Below are 19,098 nucleotides of genomic sequence, written 5' to 3'. Positions count from 1 at the left end.
TTGTTTGGAGAGGAACAGAATTCTGTTCTCTGCCATTATCTGAATACAGTATTTAGCTCAGAACCACAAACAAACAACAGAATTACCAGACCGACCTCATCTCTGAATCTGAATTTAAGGGGCTGCGACTGTTTAAAGTAATAATAGATCAATATTCAAAGCCCTAGAAGCAGTAGGACCTGTCCATAAGTAAAGCATATTTGTAGGTTCAATCACCGCTTGTAATAAGACAGTCCTCATATGGACAACAATGGACCAAACAATAAAAAAAATTGGAGAATGAAGGATATGGAGAACCTTTTATTCCATAATAAAGTTGTGTGCGTTTTTTGTTGATTTTGATATAAGCAGGTGTCCCCTTCATTGCACTGAAACTATTGGGGCTGGTTGTCACTGGGGCTTAGTATCAGGAGGAATTGTTTATTTATGTAGGGCACTTGAAACAGTGTTGGTAGAGTGAAGGCAGGGCTGGCACTGAGATCTACTTGATATACTTGGTAGCGGCACAAGACCAGCCCCAATATGAAATACATTATGGTAAAACAGGGTTAGCCGATTATCCAATGAACGTTTCTTGTTTGCTGAATTGTGGATGAATCAGGAAGGACTCTCAAATTATTCTGCATGGGTTGAATTTATGAAATTCATCTGAATTCCAGAATTAGTTGAGTTGATTCATCTTTCTCTACCTATGCCATGTATTGGTCATCGACAATCACATTTGGTGAATTGAGGTCTGTTGGCTCTTTGGTCATCGAGAAACCAAGGCTCTGTGTCATCCTCATCTTCTCACTCTTAAAATGACAAAGATAGCTTGTGGTCTCTAGTGTAACTAGATTAAGGAAATCAGTCAGTTAGCTTTAGAGGTGAATCTAAGAACACTGCAGTGACATTTGAGCCACCAATGCCTGAATACAACAGGATGTTTTGCAAGCAAGATCAACACAAGGCAACATATATCCTTATTAATACTGTTCCGGGCCTATCGGCCTACACACTGGTTGAGACGAGAGTTGTCAATTATAAAATACTCAGAAGAAAAGCAGCTAAGACCAGAGTCCATTGATAACATGAAATGCCGGTACTCCCTCTATTCTTCGGTGGGACTGTAGTACTGATGTCATTGCTGAGGTCTCCCCCGCATCTCTGAATCGGTTGAGGAATATTTGTCACATCGAGGAATGCAATCTCCGCAAACTTGCTAATCCATTTCTCATAGGCTGTTATCAGGGTGTACACCCCAGGGCGGTATGGAGCAGCACAGCCATCTCCCCAACTTACAATCCCAGCCTGGTACCAGACACCTTGCACTTTACACACCAGGGGTCCACCGGAGTCTCCCTAAAAACAGCACAGTGTTATTCATCATTATCTATCTATCTATCTATCTATCTATCTATCTATCTATCTATCTATCTATCTATCTATCTATCTATCTATCTAGCACATTCCTGATTAACAAGTGGGGAGCAGTGATGCAACTTCCTGCTCTCTACATTAAAGCAACACAATATACATCTACATCTCTCTTTTCAAACATAAAGAAATAACAAACATGCGTCTGGGTGTAAGACAATGTGACAGGTGTTGGATGCGAGGACAGTACGCAACAAAGATAAAACACAAATTGAAAAATGGCAGATTAAGTAACATAGGCCTGGAATTTTGAATTAAGCCTGGAAATTCTCTCAGACCTGGTGACAAAGAAGTGAATTAGTGGTATGGCTGCTGTCTGAAGGGGTTCACTATTGGTCAAGAGCTTGGGACTGTCCTGCACCTCAATAGGTACTTCTTCAGGGGACTCATTGTCTAGGATGATGGTTGTGCTTATACCTTCAGTCAGTATGGGGTGAGGTGAAGGTGTTGGCTAACACACACCTAGGAGGTGGCACCTGTTGCGCTTAATTAGGGCACTGTCAGATTGCATCACATTGCTGTTGGGCTTATTGGAGGATCCCAACACTCTGACGAACCCAACAGGGTTCTAGATACAGATGGTCTGTCCAGGGGACAATGATCTTAAGCAATGGGATGTTTAGTCATGATTGGCTTTGAACCACAACCTGGGGTACTGCAAAGCATCTTGCACATTGTTCTTAATTTTTGGTTTAAGTTTAAACTTGGTGGTGGCAAATATGGTGTGAGTGCACCAGGACAGGAGTGGGAAGCAGGACAGGGAAGCACATCTCTGAGTTTTTGTATTACACACATCAGAACCATTTATATAACATTTATCTAACAAATACTTCACATAACGTACTGCCCTCTCGGCTAGTCTGTTGGACTGTGGTTAGTGAGGGTAGCTATGATGATATATGAGATGTTCCATCTTCTGCTGAAAGTCTGGAACTCACTAACGAACCTCATGGCATTGTCAGTAAGTAGCTTGCGTGGTATATCTTGTGCAGAAAAGTGTCTTTTCATTTTGCTGATGACTTTGGCACTTGTCAGTTTGGGAAAATAATCTATCACAAACCAATCAGAATATAACTCCTTTAACACAAGGAGGTATTTCCCCTTCCATTCAAAGAGATCTATAGCAATAATGAACCAATGGATGTCAGGAATCTCATGGAGAGTGAACAGTTCCTTTTGCATGATGGACCGAAAAAGCATTGTGGGGAGCACAGGCAGAGATAACTCGCTCAATGTCAGCAGCTATAGAGGGTCAAAACAGGGCATCCTTAGCTTGTCATATGGTGACCTCACACCCAGGGTGCACCTGTAGGGCCTGCTGAGCAAAGAAGCCTTTAAGGGCATAAGGTATCACAAAACATTGACCGTGCATGAGGATTCCATCTGAGAGGTCAATTCCTTGAGGTCACAAGACAATTCCCTGCAGGAAGAAGGCCAGCCATGCAGGATAACACAAGACAACCATTGGAACAGGTCATCCCTGAGTGTGGAGTCATGGAGATCCTCCATGTTCCTGGAGGAGAGTACATCAAGCTCCATGACATCCAGGTCACCATCAGCAACACCTGAGTTGATTGCACTTAATTTGGACAGCTCATGCACCATACATTTGTGTATAGCAGTGTCCAGTGTTAATTCTCTCTTACGTAATAAACGTGCATGAGTAACATCATTGTAAATCCTACACATACACCTGTCCCTGATGAGCTCAATGGCTAATGCACCATAATCACTTTTCTATGCTAATAATTTCATCCTGGACGCATAAGACTGGATGGTCTCAGAGAGGCTCTGCACAGCTGGCAGCCTATGACTAGATTGTCTCAAAGGGGCTCTGCACAGCTGGCAGCCTATGACTAGATTGTCTCAAAGGGGCTCTGCACAGCTGGCAGCCTATGACAGAATGGTCTCAGAGGGGCTCTGCACAGCTGGCAGCCTATGACTGGATGCTCTCGGAGGGGCTCTGCACAGCTGGCAGCATATGACTGGATGGTCTCAGAGAGGCTCTGCACAGCTGGCTGCAAATGACTGGGTGCTATCAGAGGGGCTCTGCACAGCTGGCAGCCTATGACTGGATGATATCAGAGAGGCTCTGCACAGCTGGCAGCCTATGACAGGATGCTCTCAGAGGGGCTCTGCACAGCTACCAGCATATGACTGGATGGTCTCAGAGAGGCTCTGCACAGCTGGCAGCCTATGACTGGATGCTCTCAGAGGGGCTCTGCACAGCTGGCAGTCTATGACTGGTGCTCTCAGAGGGGCTCTGCACAGCTGGCAGCCTATGACTGGATGCTCTCAGAGGGGCTCTGCACAGCTGGCAGCCTATGACTGGTGCTCTCAGAGGGGCTCTGTACAGCTGGTAGTCTATGACTAGGTGCTCTCAGAGGGGCTCTGCACAGCTGGCAGCCTATAACTGGATGGTCTCAGAGGGGCTCTGCACAGCTGGCAGCCTATAACTGGATGGTCTCAGAGAGGCTCTGCAAAGTAGTAGTAAAAGCATGCCTGTCCATTATAATATTTTTCACTGGTAAGAATATCTCATCAAATGTTTTTTATTAGCGTCTCTGGATCTTCTAGATAATCTCCGTCCATATAGACACATGTGTCTGCTTTAGCAACAGGCTCAGCACCATCTAGGTTGAGCAGGGTAAATGCCTGTACCTTTTTTGACTTGTCTAATGGTGCGTCCACGCTACACGATATGCTCCCTGAGCAATATTGTGTAGTGTGTCCCCGGCAGGCTGTGCTCAATGTCGTTCATGACATTGAGCACAGAGGCTGAACGATATCATTAACGATATCGTTCAGCGCCGGGCTCTCTCCCCCATTCCCCAACATGCAGCAACCTGACGAGATCGTCAGATTGGCCTGCATGTCAGCCCGATGAACGATGATGACGAACGACCCGCGGGAATGCGCGTCATCGTTATTGTTCATCGTTTTGGGGTTAAATATGGACAATAAAGTGGATGACTGAACGATAATGATATCGTTATTGTTCAGTCGTCCACTTTATCGCCCAGTGTGTACGCACCATAAGAGTCCTGCACAGTAGTATACGTGCCATTCCATCTTGAGTCATACGTCCATGATGGCAGCATTGAAATCCACAGGATCTTGTACCATCACAGCCCCACTTCTGACACCATGTAAAGTGGTCTGTGTGTAAATCACTGCAGGATTCTGGACGGCTGCAGAAGAGTGTTCCTACTCACTGCATTATGCTGAAAATGACAGTAGAGGCACTACCTGTATAACAAATGGATGGCAGGGATGTAATGTCCACCATCCACAAACCAACACAACGTACATCTATATAAGCCATTATTCGGTCAGATGCATCATTGATTTGTACTTTACAAGAAGCATGACACCCACCTGGCAGGAATCCTTCTGACCATCTCTGTAACCGGAACATATCTTATCCTTCTGGACAATGGCTGAGCTGCCCCACTGAGGGGACTGAACGTGATACATCTGGTCACATGTTTCATAGTCAATCAGTGGGGTCATCACCTTCTGTAGGGCATTGTTTTTTGGCTGCATTCCTGATGGTGACAAAGATCACTAGAAGCATCAAAGAAGGCCCCACTGATTAACCTTTCTATATTCATCCAAGTCAGAGTGAAGGCTAACAGCACGTTGACAAGTATATAACATACATTGGAATTTAAATCTCTTTATTCAGATAACCAATATATCACCTACCCCCTAAGCACACTTGCAGGGGCACAACAAGTGTATGGTTTGGTCTCAATGATTCAAATTATTTGGGCTAGCATCTTTATACTGTAGGTTGGGATGAACACTGCCTGAATCCTTAGTGTGAGCCTGTGCATTGGTGCCCCCTCCACCTGTTTCTCTCTATTCTCCTCCAACCCTTTTCAGCTTCCTCCTCAAAGTCCTGACAGAATGCAGAACTCAATGTAGGTAGTACCTTCTCCCCACATGGCTCCACTTATCTCACACTGTGTGTCAGTCTCCAATTTTGTATGAGCACCTGTCTCTCTATCTCCCTCTTTGTATGTTTGCCATTATCCCCATCCCATCTGTTTCCCTTCCTATTTCTCCAATCTGCTCCTACAACCTACTGTCCATTTGCACCACGCCTCGTCTTCCACTTCTTCCTTATTAGAAACATAGAATTTGATGGCAGATAAGAACCACTTGGCCCATCTAGTCTGCCCCTTTTCATGTATCCTTTTCTCAACTTCAACCCTATTTGCTCCTTGCGTCTCTCTTAAAGATATTCTTATGCCTATCTGAAGCGTGTTTAAATTGTTCCACTGTTTTAGCTCCAACCACCTCTGATGGGAGGCTATTCGTGTTATCCACTACCCTTTTTGTGAAGTAATTTTTCCTCAAATTTCCTCTGAGCCTCCCTCCCTCCAGTCTCAGTGCATGTCCTCATGTTCTTGTACATCTTTTCCTTTGAAGAATATCTCCCTCCTGTACCGTGTTGAAAGCCTTCATGTATTTGAAAGTTTCTATCATGTCCCCCCTTTCCCTTCTCTTTTCCAAACTATACATATTAAGATCTTTTAGTCTTTCTAGGTAAGTTCTGTGCTGTAGGCCATGCACCATTTTAGTTGCCCTTCTTTGTACCATCTCTATTGTGTCTATTCCTTCTGGAGATATGGCATCCAGAACTGAACACAGTATTCTAGATGAGGCCGTACCAAGGACCTATACAGTGGTATCATCACTTCTTTCTTTCAGCTACTGATTCCTCTCCCTATGCAACTAAGCATCTGACTTGCCTTCCTCATTGCTTTGGTGCATTGCTTGCCTGCCTTCAAGTTTTCTGAAATGGTGACTCCTAAATCCCTTTCCTCCTCTGTATTTTCTATTATAGCGTCCTTGATACTATGTTTAGCCTTTAGGTTATTGGGACCCAAGTGCATGAGTTTGATTTTTTTTACATTAAACTGTAGTTGCCATGTTCTTGCCCATTCCCCTAGTCCACCCAGATCCTCAGTCATTTGTTTTACCCCTGGTGTATTTACCCTGTTGCATACTATTGTGTCATCTGTAAAAAGGCATACTGTCCCTTCAATACCATTTGCAATATCACCAACATAGATATTAAAAAGCATTGGCCCAAGTACTGATCCCTGGGGTACTTCACTGGTTACCTTTCCCTCCTGTGAATACACTCCATTTACTACAACTCTCTGTTTCCTATCCTGCAACCAAAATCTTATCCATTTAACAGTCATAGAATCCAATCCCAAGCTTTCCAGTTTGTTTATCATTCTGCGATGTGGGACCGTGTCAAAAGCCTTACTAAAGTCTAGATAAGCTACATCTACGGCCCCCCATGATCTATTACTTTGGTCACCCAGTCAAAAAAGTTAATAAGATTTGTTTGGCAGGATCTCCCCTGAGTAAATCCCTGCTGTTTGGGATCCTGTAAATTGTTGGATTTGAGATATTCCACCACTCTTTCTTTTATTAGTGTTTCCATTATTTTTCCCACTACTGATGTAAGACTCACTGGTCTGTAGTTACTGGTCTTTAGTTACTGGTCCGTAGTTACTGGTCTGTAGTCACTGGTCTGTAGTTACTGGTCTGTAGTCACTGGTCTGTAGTCACTGGTCCGTAGTTACTGGTCCGTAGTTACTGGTCCGTAGTCACTGGTCCGTAGTCACTAGTCCGTAGTCACTGGTCTGTAGTCACTGGTCTGCAGTTACTGCTCTGTAGTTACTGGTCTGTAGTCACTGGTCTGTAGTTACTGGTCTGTAGTTACTGGTCCGTAGTTACTGGTCTGTAGTCACTGGTCTGTAGTTACTGGTCTGTAGTCACTGGTCTGTAGTCACTGTTCTGTAGTCACTGGTCTGTAGTTACTGGTCTGTAGTTACTGGTCTTTAGTTACTGGTCCGTAGTTACTGGTCTGTAGTTACTGGTCTGTAGTTACTGGTCTGTAGTTACTGGTCTGTAGTCACTGGTCTGTAGTCACTGGTCTGTAGTTACTTTCTGCTTCTTTGCTGCCAGTTTTGTACAGTGATATTACTTTTGCTCTTTTCCAGTCCTCTGGAATCGCTCCTGATACTAGTGACTGGTTGAATAATTATGTTAATGGTGTTACCAGGGACCCCTTTAAGCTCTTTTAATATCCTTGGATGTATCCCATCCGGCCCCATTGATTTATCCACTTTCAGTTTTGAGAGTTCTGTTAGAACCCTCTCCTCTGTAAAAGTACTATCATGTACCTCATTTTTATGAATGCCTCTGCAACCTAACTGTGGCCCCTTCCCCTCTTTTTCTGTAGTGAATACTGAACAAAAATAATGTAGATGATCTGCTATTTCTTTGTCTCCCTCGATCATGTACTCACTCTCTGTCTTACAGTAAATCTTATTATTCCTCCATGTGACTTCCTCCTTTCACTCATATACTTAAAAAAGTTTTGCTCCCTTTATCCACTGACTGGGCCATTTTCTCCTCAGCTCCTACCTTTGCCTAATCACCTTCTTAGCCTCTATCCTTCTGGCAAGATACGCCTCTTTGTCATTATTATTTTGGGTCTGCTTATATTTCCTAAAAGCCATCTCTTTTATTTCACACTAGTTCATACTTGCCTACCCTCCCGATTTGGTCGGGAGCCTCCCAAAAATTGTGTGCCGCTCCAGGACTCCCGGGAAGGCAGGCAAGCCTCCTGCAATGTGCCAACCCCTCCTGCCCCCCCTCGATTACATGAGAATCCCCGGCAGCGGGGGGGCCTGTGACGCGATTCATACAGAATCGCGTCATTTTGGCTCCACCCTCTGCTTCACAATGCCGGGATTATCGGCATTGTGTAATGGGGGTGGGGCCAAAATGACATGATCACGTTGCCATGCCCCCCGCTCCACCCACAACCGCCGGCCACGCCCCCTGATTTTGCCGATCTGGCTGCCCCCTCCCGGAAGGACAGAGCAGGTGGGAGACACAGGATCAAACAAAAGTCAACAGTGAATTAACCTAGGAAAGGCTAAGTACAGTATACTGCTGAGATGAAGTCAATGACACTTGGAAATGCCATTGGGATGTGCTGCAGACAGAAACAGGGCACTTTGTAATGCTGATTAAACAAAGTCTTAGAACAAATAGCAGTATACAGGTTACAGCCAGGAGTCATATAACTGAGCAGACGGCACAGGCATTGTCGGTAGCTTATACAGAGATAGTGGATATTGTAGTAAGATGTACCAGGATAACCAGACTGAATGGCAGTGTAGGAAGGGGCGCTGAGAGGGGGGGGGGGGAGCGGGTACTGATTACCCGGGCCCAGGCCGCCCGCTGCACATCAACACTCTTTTTGCGATTTTTTTTTCAATCACCTTGATTAAACCTCTGCGGGCGTCAGTTCAGGGGAGGGGGTGAGTGTTTGGCTCTCGTTACCACAGTCACACTGCGTGTTACAGACAGTCACTCACTTGCAGTAAGTTGCTGGCGCCGCAGCGGAGCTCATGGTCTCGCGAGATGATGTCATCATCATCTCGCGAGGCTCCCTCTCTCTTTACCAGGCACCTGGCTCTGAACAGTGGGCGGGGACTGAGAGGCACTACAAAGGCAAGGCAGGTTGGGTGGGTGAATAAGGGAATTTTTGAGACAGTGACTGTGTGACTGAGGGAAGAGCCGAGCGAGATACTGACTTCTGTAAGTCTGAGTCTCTGTGAGGTTGCACGTTTGCTGCAACTGCTGATGAAAGCCGTAAATGTATAAATTCTATATAATTAATGTTAAATATAATGCATCCATCACCATTAGTGCATTCTATATGTATAAATTCTATATAATTAATGTTAAATATAATGCATCCATCACCATTAGTGCATTCTATATGTTTAAATTATATATCGAGGCTGGAGACCTGGCTGGAGGGTGCATTTTTTCAAAGTGCAGTGTTTTTTAAGTGTTTCACTGTAGCGTTATTAGTAACTTATTAGTTAAATCTTCTGTTGATCTTGAATGAATTGACCCCATCTCTCTCCTTCTCCAACAGGTAACCAGCTAATCTATACTGAATTTTACTGCAGAGTATTCCACCACATATGCCTGGATTATAAATTATTCTAATAGGGAACCAGCTAATTCTATACTGAATTTTACTGCAGAGTATTCCACCTCATATGCCTGATTTACTAATTATCCTAATAGGGAACCTGCTAATTCTATACTGAATTTTACTGCAGAGTATTCCACCTCCTGTGCCTGGATTATAAATTATCCTAATAGGGAACCAGCTAATTCTATACTGAATTTTACTGCAGAGTATTCCACCACATGTGCCTGATTTACTAATTATCCTAATAAGGAACCAGCTAATTCTATACTGAATTTTACTGCAGAGTATTCCACCACATATGCCTGATTTACTAATTATCCTAATAGGGAACCAGCTAATTCTATACTGACTTTTACTGCAGAGTATTCCACCTCCTGTGCCTGGTTTATTAATTATCCTAATAGGACTGTTACAACTGGACTCCCTGCTTGGTCACGGCAAGAACTCAACACTGTTGCTTTTAATAATGCTGGCCTTCTGATTCTCACATATATCTCAATGCATATCATACTTGTGCCCATGTCAGTTTACCTCTTTCCACTTGGAAATACTGTCTTTTATATTAGCTATCTTGCCTAGCCTCACATCCTCTATCTGCTTACAGTATATGTTATTATTCAAATTCTGCACACATTAGATGATGATCCCCACTTTTATAACACTCAATAACAAACTTGTGTTAATGTGCAACAATGTTCTTTTACTTACATTACTTCAAATCTATTGCATTCATAATTCATTTATATTACCAATTTCCAGCCCTCTAGTTTACTTATCAACAACATGACAAGGTGTTCTTCAACTACCTCCTTCACTCAGGGCCTGATTCAGAGGCGCTCGCTATTTGCAATCGCTCGCTCTGAATCAGGTCGGCGATTTTATTTATTTTTTTCGGCCTCCAGACCGCTCGCTAAGCTGTGGGTCACCACCCATATAGTTTTATATACTGTAGTGCAACTTTGGTTCATTTTTGGGGCGTGGGTCCCCCTGGATTGCCTTTGTTGATCTGTTTCAGGGCACCGCATTATAACACATTTTTCTTTTATAACACATTTTAACCCTTCACTGTTTGTTTATTATATATGTACCTCACTTTTTATTTTCATGCTTTATATGCAGCAGTAGCTGCTCCTAACTATCTCTTTCACACTGCACTTTCCTTACTATGGTGGTGCCCTGGGGCGGCTTAGTTGGGGGTGTCCTGCACTCTGGATTTGAATCGTATGTTAGGGACCTACCCTACAGGGGTTACCTGGAAGCGGTGGGTAGGCCCATAACCTTGGCCAAGATTATGCTAAAAACCTCTATTGATTGCAAAATGTTATTGCATTTTCCGTTAAGGACCTGATTAACATCGTTCAAAAAGGATCCGATTGATATATCCAATAAAGACTTGAAAAAGACTGAAAAGCATCTTCTGGTAAGGACAAGATAAAACTGTCACACTTACCCCTTTAGACGCCTCCCTCCCTGATATCTGCAGTTTTTGATTTTCACCTTATGGAAAATGATTGATCTGATGAGATGTTGATGAGGGAGGAGAAGCCATGCTGAACCCCAGGGAGCTCACTGGTAACACCAATATGATGCTCCATGGCATGAAGCTCCTCTACTCTCCGGTGATAAAGAAGTGTTTGCCTGAGATCATTGCTACTATGCCACTGGAAAACCTTGTGCGTATGATTAACATGATCAATGATGCCCTCACAAAGGAGATGGAGAAGTCAGCCATTATTGAGACGGACAAGAAAAAGAAGATGACTGCCACTATGCCATTGATAAAACTTGTTCGTTGGGTTAACATGATCAATGATGTCATTGCAAAGGGGCAGCTGGCCATTACTAACAGGCACATGATCTTGGCTTTTCTGTGCCATGCCTTAGAGATGAGGACGGATATAAGCGGCTTATGCAAAAATATCAGCCCGTTATTACAACAACCATGATAGAGGCAGAGCAGGGTAACACCGAATGCATTTGCCTAACAGCCAGCGAAGTGCTTTTCTACCTAGCCAGGAACTACATGGAGATCACCATTGCGGAGCTTGTGACTACTATTCAGGTACGCGGGTGCTCTCCTCCACTGTCTGCATTCACTACGCTGGCTGCTATAATGTCCTATACCACCGTGCCCTTCACTCAGAAGGTGTATTTGTTACAGTATCTCTGATATTACATTAAGGTAGGGATTTTACAGCACTCTTGGTCCTATCTGAGGATTGTACATAGCTGCTCCACTAGTAGAGGTATCCCGTCCTCTCTAAGTAAATGATTAATGGAATAATAGTGGTGCGCTCTGGGGCAATTTTATTGTGTTAATTAGTGAATTTGAGATAAATTGAAATAAGAGCGTATCTTGGTTGATGTTTAAACTGTACAATGTCCTGCTGTCGTAATTAACATAATGTCCTGACTTTAAATCTGTAGGTTGGGTGTTCTTGAGAATACTGGATAACTGACAAGATGGTATGCGTTCCTCATCCTTGAATGCAGGGGCAGAACTATGGGAGACAATGGAGGCACCTGCCGCCGGGCTCCAGCACTGAAGGGGCACCTCCTCCATTGTCCACAATATATTCACCCCACTTAGGGCTGTAACTATGTACCCGGAGTGTACTGTCACGGCCGCCCAATACATGGCACCCCTTTCCGGCACCTGAGAAGCCACCGTACACCAGTGCAGAGCTCCATGTCAGACCATCAGCTGCCGCCTCCGTCTATCTATAGCCTGTCCTTACTCATTGGTGTTGTTGCTCCTCAGCAGCTTCTTATGTCAGTGTGATATGTCTGGTGCCCCCCTCACCCACAACTCCCTGTCTTACAGGGGGGCACCAGATTATAACTTGCCTCCGGGCGTCTGGGTTGAACTTATGCCACTGCCTGAATGGGAATATTTACGAACAAAAATCCTGCTGTCTCTTATGAAGAAGGGTGTTTGGATAGTCCCAGGGAATATGTGGCTCCTAAAAAGTTTATTTTGTGATGTCTGTAGGATGGGTGTTCTTGTCAAGGAGGACCAGCAGGAGCGACACATAATATGTGGTAAGTACAAACCATTTAAAGTAGGGACTTTATGTTAATTACGACAGCAGGACATTGTACAGTTTAAACATCAACCAAGATACGCTCTTATTTCAATTTATCTCAAATTCACTAATTAACGCATTAAAATTGCCCCAGAGCGCACCACTATTATTCCATTAATCAGTTCTCTCTGATATGTCCACTTATAAAACCTGTAACACAAATAATGCTGCTGTGGCCTTTGAAAGTCCTGCTATGCAAGAGCCCAGTATTAAGCTGTTATTTACAAAGGCCTGCGCTATACTCACCAGCTGGAAGATACAACGTGGTATCAATACTGAGGATAAACGGATCATCATTACCAACATATTCCAAGTGAGTTCCTTACTGGCTGCCCATCGCAGCAGCGTTATACCCCATACAAGTAATGTGAGCAACACAGACCAGGAACCCAAGGTAACACCAAATCTACGAATTACATTTGGCCCTGGTGCGATATATAAGACCGTTCCATCTGACACATTGTGTAATGAATACGAATGTGCTGACAACTTTGTGGAAAGTATTGTCCAGACTGGAGCCTGGAAAAAAATACCGGGTCTTCTTAGCCTACTAACTCACATGATATAACAAACAAAGGCCCTGATTCAGACCCGCTCGCAAGTGGGTCGATGTTGTGCACTGCGCATGCGCACGACGGCGGGAGCTCCGTCGTGCGCATGCGCCAGACGCGACGAGCGAAGGATTTTCCTTCACTCGTTGTGTCTGATCAAAGGGGGCATGCTGTCGATGTTGATTGACAGCACGCCCCCTTTGGTGGGCGTGCCGGGGGCGTGCCTCCCTGACGGGGGCGTTCCCAAGGGAACGCCTACCATCAGAAGCCGGCCCACTGACATCACTAGTGATGTCAGTGGGAGTGATTTTGGCTCTGATAGAGCCAAAATCACTCCGGGCCTTGCGGTTGAAAAACTCAACCGTAGGCTTTTGCACACAGTTTCGATGGTCGCGATGGTCAAGACCATCGCGGCCATCAAACTGCACGCACGTATAGGCTGTGGGTGGTGACCCACAGCTATACGAGCGTCCAGGAGGACGCTCCATAATTATGGAGGGCGGCCCTCATTCAGAGCGTGCACTCTGCTCAGAGCATACGGCTCTGAATGAGGGCCAAAGTTACAAGTATTACAATTTGTGCGGCTATTATGGCATATCCTGATTGTGCCTCTGGAGACCTACCTAATGTGGTTGTTAACAACATATTACCCATAATAGATGACCTTGATATCAATACTCGCCTCAAGGTTATAACGTGCATTGAATGTTTCACTACAGCCTTACCAAATGCGGCTATGAAATTCAGAGATGCATTTATAAAGACACTTCTGCAAAAAATGAAGAAAGAAGATCCGACTTTACTTCCTGTCATCCTGAGAGTTTTAGTGACCATAGTTCAAATGCATGAAGAGAAAACTTGGTACAAATATAATAAAATCCTCAGCTACACTGCAAGACATCTAAGTAATGCAAACCAAGTCCTCCGACGCCATGGAACCAAGCTGTTTGGGGAGCTGGTTCAGCACTGCAGAGTGTTTCCATTTAGTCCCATCACCAGACTAGTGAAGGAGCATTGCCTCTCATTAATGGTAAATCTGCACAGCACTAACTCAGACGTGGTATCAGCTGCCGTGGTCTGCCTCATCCAGTGCTTTCCTCATCTGGGCTGCAAGGCCATCGTCCTGGAAGAGGGCAGTGAGTGTGGGGACACTGACATACAGGCCATTTATCATACCCTGGCTGATAAACACCTTCTGAGGGCAATGCTATGCCAGGCAGCAAAAGCTCTGACCACATCTGCAGATCCTAAGGTGCTTGCCCGGCATATTAGTGCTCTAAACAACTTTATAGATTATGCCGAGCTCACTCCAAACAACTTCAAATCCATCTGGAGACATCTACATAGAGCCTGTACTTCATGTGATGCACATAGAGAGGGAGCTGCAAGAACAGCATCACAATCCCTAGGTGAGGTCATACGCTAAGGCATAGTGGGCGTGCTTATGCCTGGCCGTGCGATCGCCTGCCTTGCTGGGCGTGTGCCGAATTTGCATACGCTGGGAAAGAGCGTACGCATCTAACGAGTGGGTCTGAATCGAGCCCCGTGTGCTCATTGGAATACACACATGCAGTCTATGCAACTGAGGTCTGAGCAGTTATGTGGCTCCCAAACCCCACCCTTCCCATGCGGTCACCACAACAATCCCACTGGGTTCTAACATCCTTCTCACTCCATACATTTATCTAATTCATTACACACATTCAGCTTCCTAATTGCTAAAACTATCATACTCTGTCTATGTGCACTTTATTGCCCTATACGCCTCAATGCTGCTATATATACCCCAATCCCTACTGCTGTGTGGTCTCCCAACTGTGCAAGTCATGTGTGTGTGTTTGTGACTTTGTGTATATATTATTTATATACTGCTGTCTCCTGTGGTTTGTGGGTATCATCCTGATGAATGCTGCTGAATGTAGCCGAAACGTTGATATGTGATACTTCTTTTTCGTAAGTAAATAAAGCAACAGCTTTATGAAGTCCTGGTGAGTGCACTCTTTTGAACACTTTTTGTCTATACTAATGTGACCGTCATAGGAAGCATTGGGTTAGCACACCAGGCGGATGGATTAACTGGATTGCGTGTGCCAACCTACACTGTGGATTATATATATATATATATATATATATATATATATATACATATACACACTGTATGTGCTGCAGAATATGTGTGCATTATATATATATATATATATAATAATATATTGTACCACTGCAGTGATTAACAGCCTGTATCACGACGGATATTTTCATTTTGAGTGAAAATACTCTGCTATGTACTAAGTGTAACTTGCAGGGACATAGGATGCCATGGCCTCGTACACAATATTCTGACTGACTGTGCAGCACGGCCAACCAGCACGATATTGCATGCGACCGCAGGAGAGCGTGCAAATTGGGCATTCACACTGCACGATATGCCCGATTTGTCGTTCCCATTTGGCCAAATCGGGCCGATATCGTGCAGAGGCCAACCCAGACTAATAGTGACTACTTCTGACCCAGCTGCTGGGAGCTATGCCATGCTCCTGTGAGTAGGCTCTTCTCACATGCTAGACACGCCCCCAAAATGCTGTAGCCACACCCCCTCCAGGGGGGACCTGGGAAGTTGCTGTACCGGGGCCCAGGATTTCTATTGACAGCCCTGACAACCCTACCCACCCATTCATGGGAAAAAAATGGAAATGGTCAATAAAATTAAACTCTCCTGCATGCCCTTCAGACCTTCCACACCTGCAGAGAGACTCTGGGCATGATTCAGACCCGGTCGCAAGCGCTGTGCGGTCGCAACAGGGTCAATGGTGCCCCAGAGCGCATGCGCACGACGGAGCCGGCTCCGTTGTGCGCATGTGCGAGACCCGGATAGCGACGGGCAATCCGTTGCTCCGGGTCTCGCACCAAAGGGGGCGTGCTGTCGATGTTGAGTGACAGCATGCCCCCTTTGGTGGGTGGGCCCGGGGGGGGTGGCTGCCCAGACGGAGGCGTTCCCATGAGAACGCCTACTGTCTGGGGGCGGCCCCACTGACATCACAAGTGATGTCAGTGGGAGAGCTTTCGGCTCTGTTAGACTTGCGGCCACGAGACCCTACCACAAGGGTCTCGTCGCAAGCCCGATGGTCGCAATGGTCTTGACCATCGCAACCATCATCCTGGCCTCTCGCATTAGCTGGAGGCCGCTCCATAAAAAAAAAAAAAGACGCCCTGGTTCAGAGCGAGCGCTCTGTCAGAGCATCCGGCTCTGAATCAGGGCCTCTGTCTGACTGGTCTGAAGCTGGCGAATGAAGTGAAACTGGGACTGACATGAATACTCATCACGGGGGGAGGTTAGATCAGAATACAGGGCACCGGCGGAAGACTTATTAAAATATCCCAAATTTACCAACTGGCCGCACCTGCAGGGGGGCAGTTTGGCGGGCCCCTACAAGCTTCGGGCCCTTGGGCAACTGCCCAACAAGCCCAATGGATGAGATGGCCTTGAGCCCTGAGTGTAGGAAACAGAACTCAGGACTAGCAGGACAAATGTTGGAAGTAGTAATATGAAACTGGAGCTGATGTACTGAGAGCTGATTGCAGTCTGCAGCAGGTGTGACTGCCCAGCAGCAGGGTTAGTCCAAATAAACAGGTACAAGCTTGCTTGTATGCAACTGAGCAGGATATAAGGCAAACAGGTTCATTGTATGCAGATAACAGGAGAGCACAGATAGACGGAAGGTGGACCTTGAAGGACGACCAACATCCAAGTCCGAGCCACGAGTGAAGGTAAGTCAGGTCTGTGTGCCATAACAGGGAAGACTGTGGGTGTTGGGGACGTGACAGAGGGCTAAGAGACAACGGGCCTGGGCACTACTTCCAGCAGCGCCGTCAGACACCCCTCTCAGCCACAACTACAGGGATCGCTATACATGCTGCCAGTGCTCGCAACATGTAACAGCGCTAGCCCGATACTTCCCTTACTCACCATACCGGCATCTGGGATAACTGTCAGCAACTGCAGGGCAACTTACAACAACAGCGGGTGAATCCGGTTCTCTTTTAAACATAATAATGAATGTGCCTAATTGGATAGGAACTTAACGTGTTGTCAACTTTGAAAACTTTTTTATATCAATATATATTTGATACATTGTCGGTCATCCACTCAGGCAACCTTATAACAAGCGGATCGCTAGGACTGTTCTCCTAGGAACATTTTTATCTAATTGTATCATTTCTGACATGGAACTTTAATACTTTTAATTTTATTGCGCTCCCACATTTAGTTTCTCCCCCCCCTCCCCCACACTCTCACACCCCCCCCTTTTCTTCATTCTCCCCACCATTGCCTTTTCCCATGATGTCTATATTGGTCTGTTTGTTCTGTCGTTTTCATATGAGCTAAATTAAAAATTTATTTAAAGGTCAAAAGAAAAATAAAATAAAACCTATACATTTAGTGTATTGTGGATTGTTTTTATCATTATCATATTAAATTTACAATCAGTGAATAAATGCATATAACTGGCAGGGGTTGTGTGAGCTGGTCACATCATCTTATTTAACAAGTTCCTTTGTATATCAAATATAAATTGTAATTACAATACACCACATACATTAAGGTGAGCGCTAGAATGTTTAACTTGTACTATAACAGCGTAAAATGGATACTGGAACTTGAAGACGGAAGACGATATTAAATGCAGGCGCTGGGATAAACACAGCAGGTTTACTGGCAGCCAGGAGAATGTGAGCAGAAGGAACTTGGGGGTCGATTCAGACCTGGATACTAAGCTGCGCTCTCTCGCAGCCAAAAGGGGCCGGGTATGCAAATTCCGCCATCACACTGTCTGGTGTAAGGACGCCCTCTCTGTCTTAGAGAGCGACGGCAGAGCGAAAGCACACCAGTCTAAAGACGCCCACTTTTCTTTCTTAGCACATCTCCAGGAAGTGTATGATTAATCAGAACCATCAAGAGCCATCGGAGCTGCACACAGGGCCTCATTCAGAGCCGGACGCTCTGAACGAGCGCCCGCTCTGAATCAGGGCATTTTTTTTTTTGTGACGCTGCCTCTTGGACGCTCGCATAGCTGTGGGTTACCACCCACAGCTTATGCGAGCGTCCATGATGATGGCCGCGATGGTCAAGACCATTGCGACCATCGGGCTTGCGACGAGACCCTTGCGGTAGGGTCTCGTTGACCGCAAGCCCAGGAGTGATTTTGGCTCAGAGACAAAATCACTCCACTGACATCACTTGTGATGTCAGTGGGGCCGGACCCAGACGGTAGGCGTTCCCATAGGAACACCTCTGTCTGGGCAGCCACGCCCCCGGCACACCCACCAAAGGGGGCGTGCTGTCAATCACCATCGACAGCATGCCCCCATTGGTGCGAGACCCATAACGACGGCTTCCGCGTCGTTATTTGGGTCTCGCACATGCGCACGATGGAGCAGCCTCCGTCGTGCGCATTTGGGCAACATTGACCCGCTTGCGAGCGCTCAGCGCTCGCAAGCGGGTCTGAATCAGGCCCACAGTGCTTGAGGTCGACGCTACCTCACCGCAAGCACTGCGATCACTGCAGGCTGAAATACAACCAAGTGACGTGTACAATGACGCCTCCATGCTAATTATGCACACCCATAAAATGCTGTTTAGATGCCCAGACACGCCTGTGTTCACAGCACCACTACCCCATTCACAAGCACCTTCCCCTGTTACCACCCACAAACGGCGCTATCTGTCACTCAAATTAGCGTACAGTCTGTGTACTACGAGTGCACAATTCCCGATCGCGGTGGGTGACTCGCGCATGCGCATATTGATGCATATGCATACGGGCCACTATCGGCCATAGCGTGCCATCGCAGTTTAGTGACTGGGTCTGAATCGGGCTCTTGCAGTAGTAATGCAGGGTATCTAGGTGTTCGAAGAATGATATCAGAAAGTATTTGGACAGTAACAACTTACTATGGGGCCTATTCATGATGTTAATTATCGGGGTCCGAACGGACC

The 19,098-nt window shown here is 45.7% G+C and overlaps 1 pseudogene across 1 annotated transcript in view; it reads right to left on the bottom strand.

Annotated features, from left to right (window-relative positions):
* Positions 1-330: 330 nt before the first annotated feature.
* Positions 331-19,098, bottom strand: part of LOC148517806 (serine protease 27-like) — a 42,646-nt pseudogene continuing 23,878 nt past the window's right edge. The window contains exons 4-5 of the transcript XR_015879253.1: positions 4,795-4,964; positions 331-1,341 (exon numbers count right to left, since the gene is read on the bottom strand). The product of XR_015879253.1 is annotated as a serine protease 27-like (transcript). The remainder of the gene's footprint in view (positions 1,342-4,794; positions 4,965-19,098) is intronic.

The sequence above is a fragment of the Taudactylus pleione genome, unplaced genomic scaffold, assembly GCF_031769625.1.
Source record: "Taudactylus pleione unplaced genomic scaffold, aTauple2 ptg000209l, whole genome shotgun sequence".
NCBI classification, from domain to species: domain Eukaryota; kingdom Metazoa; phylum Chordata; class Amphibia; order Anura; family Myobatrachidae; genus Taudactylus; species Taudactylus pleione.
This window is presented reverse-complemented; position numbering and strand designations above follow the sequence as displayed.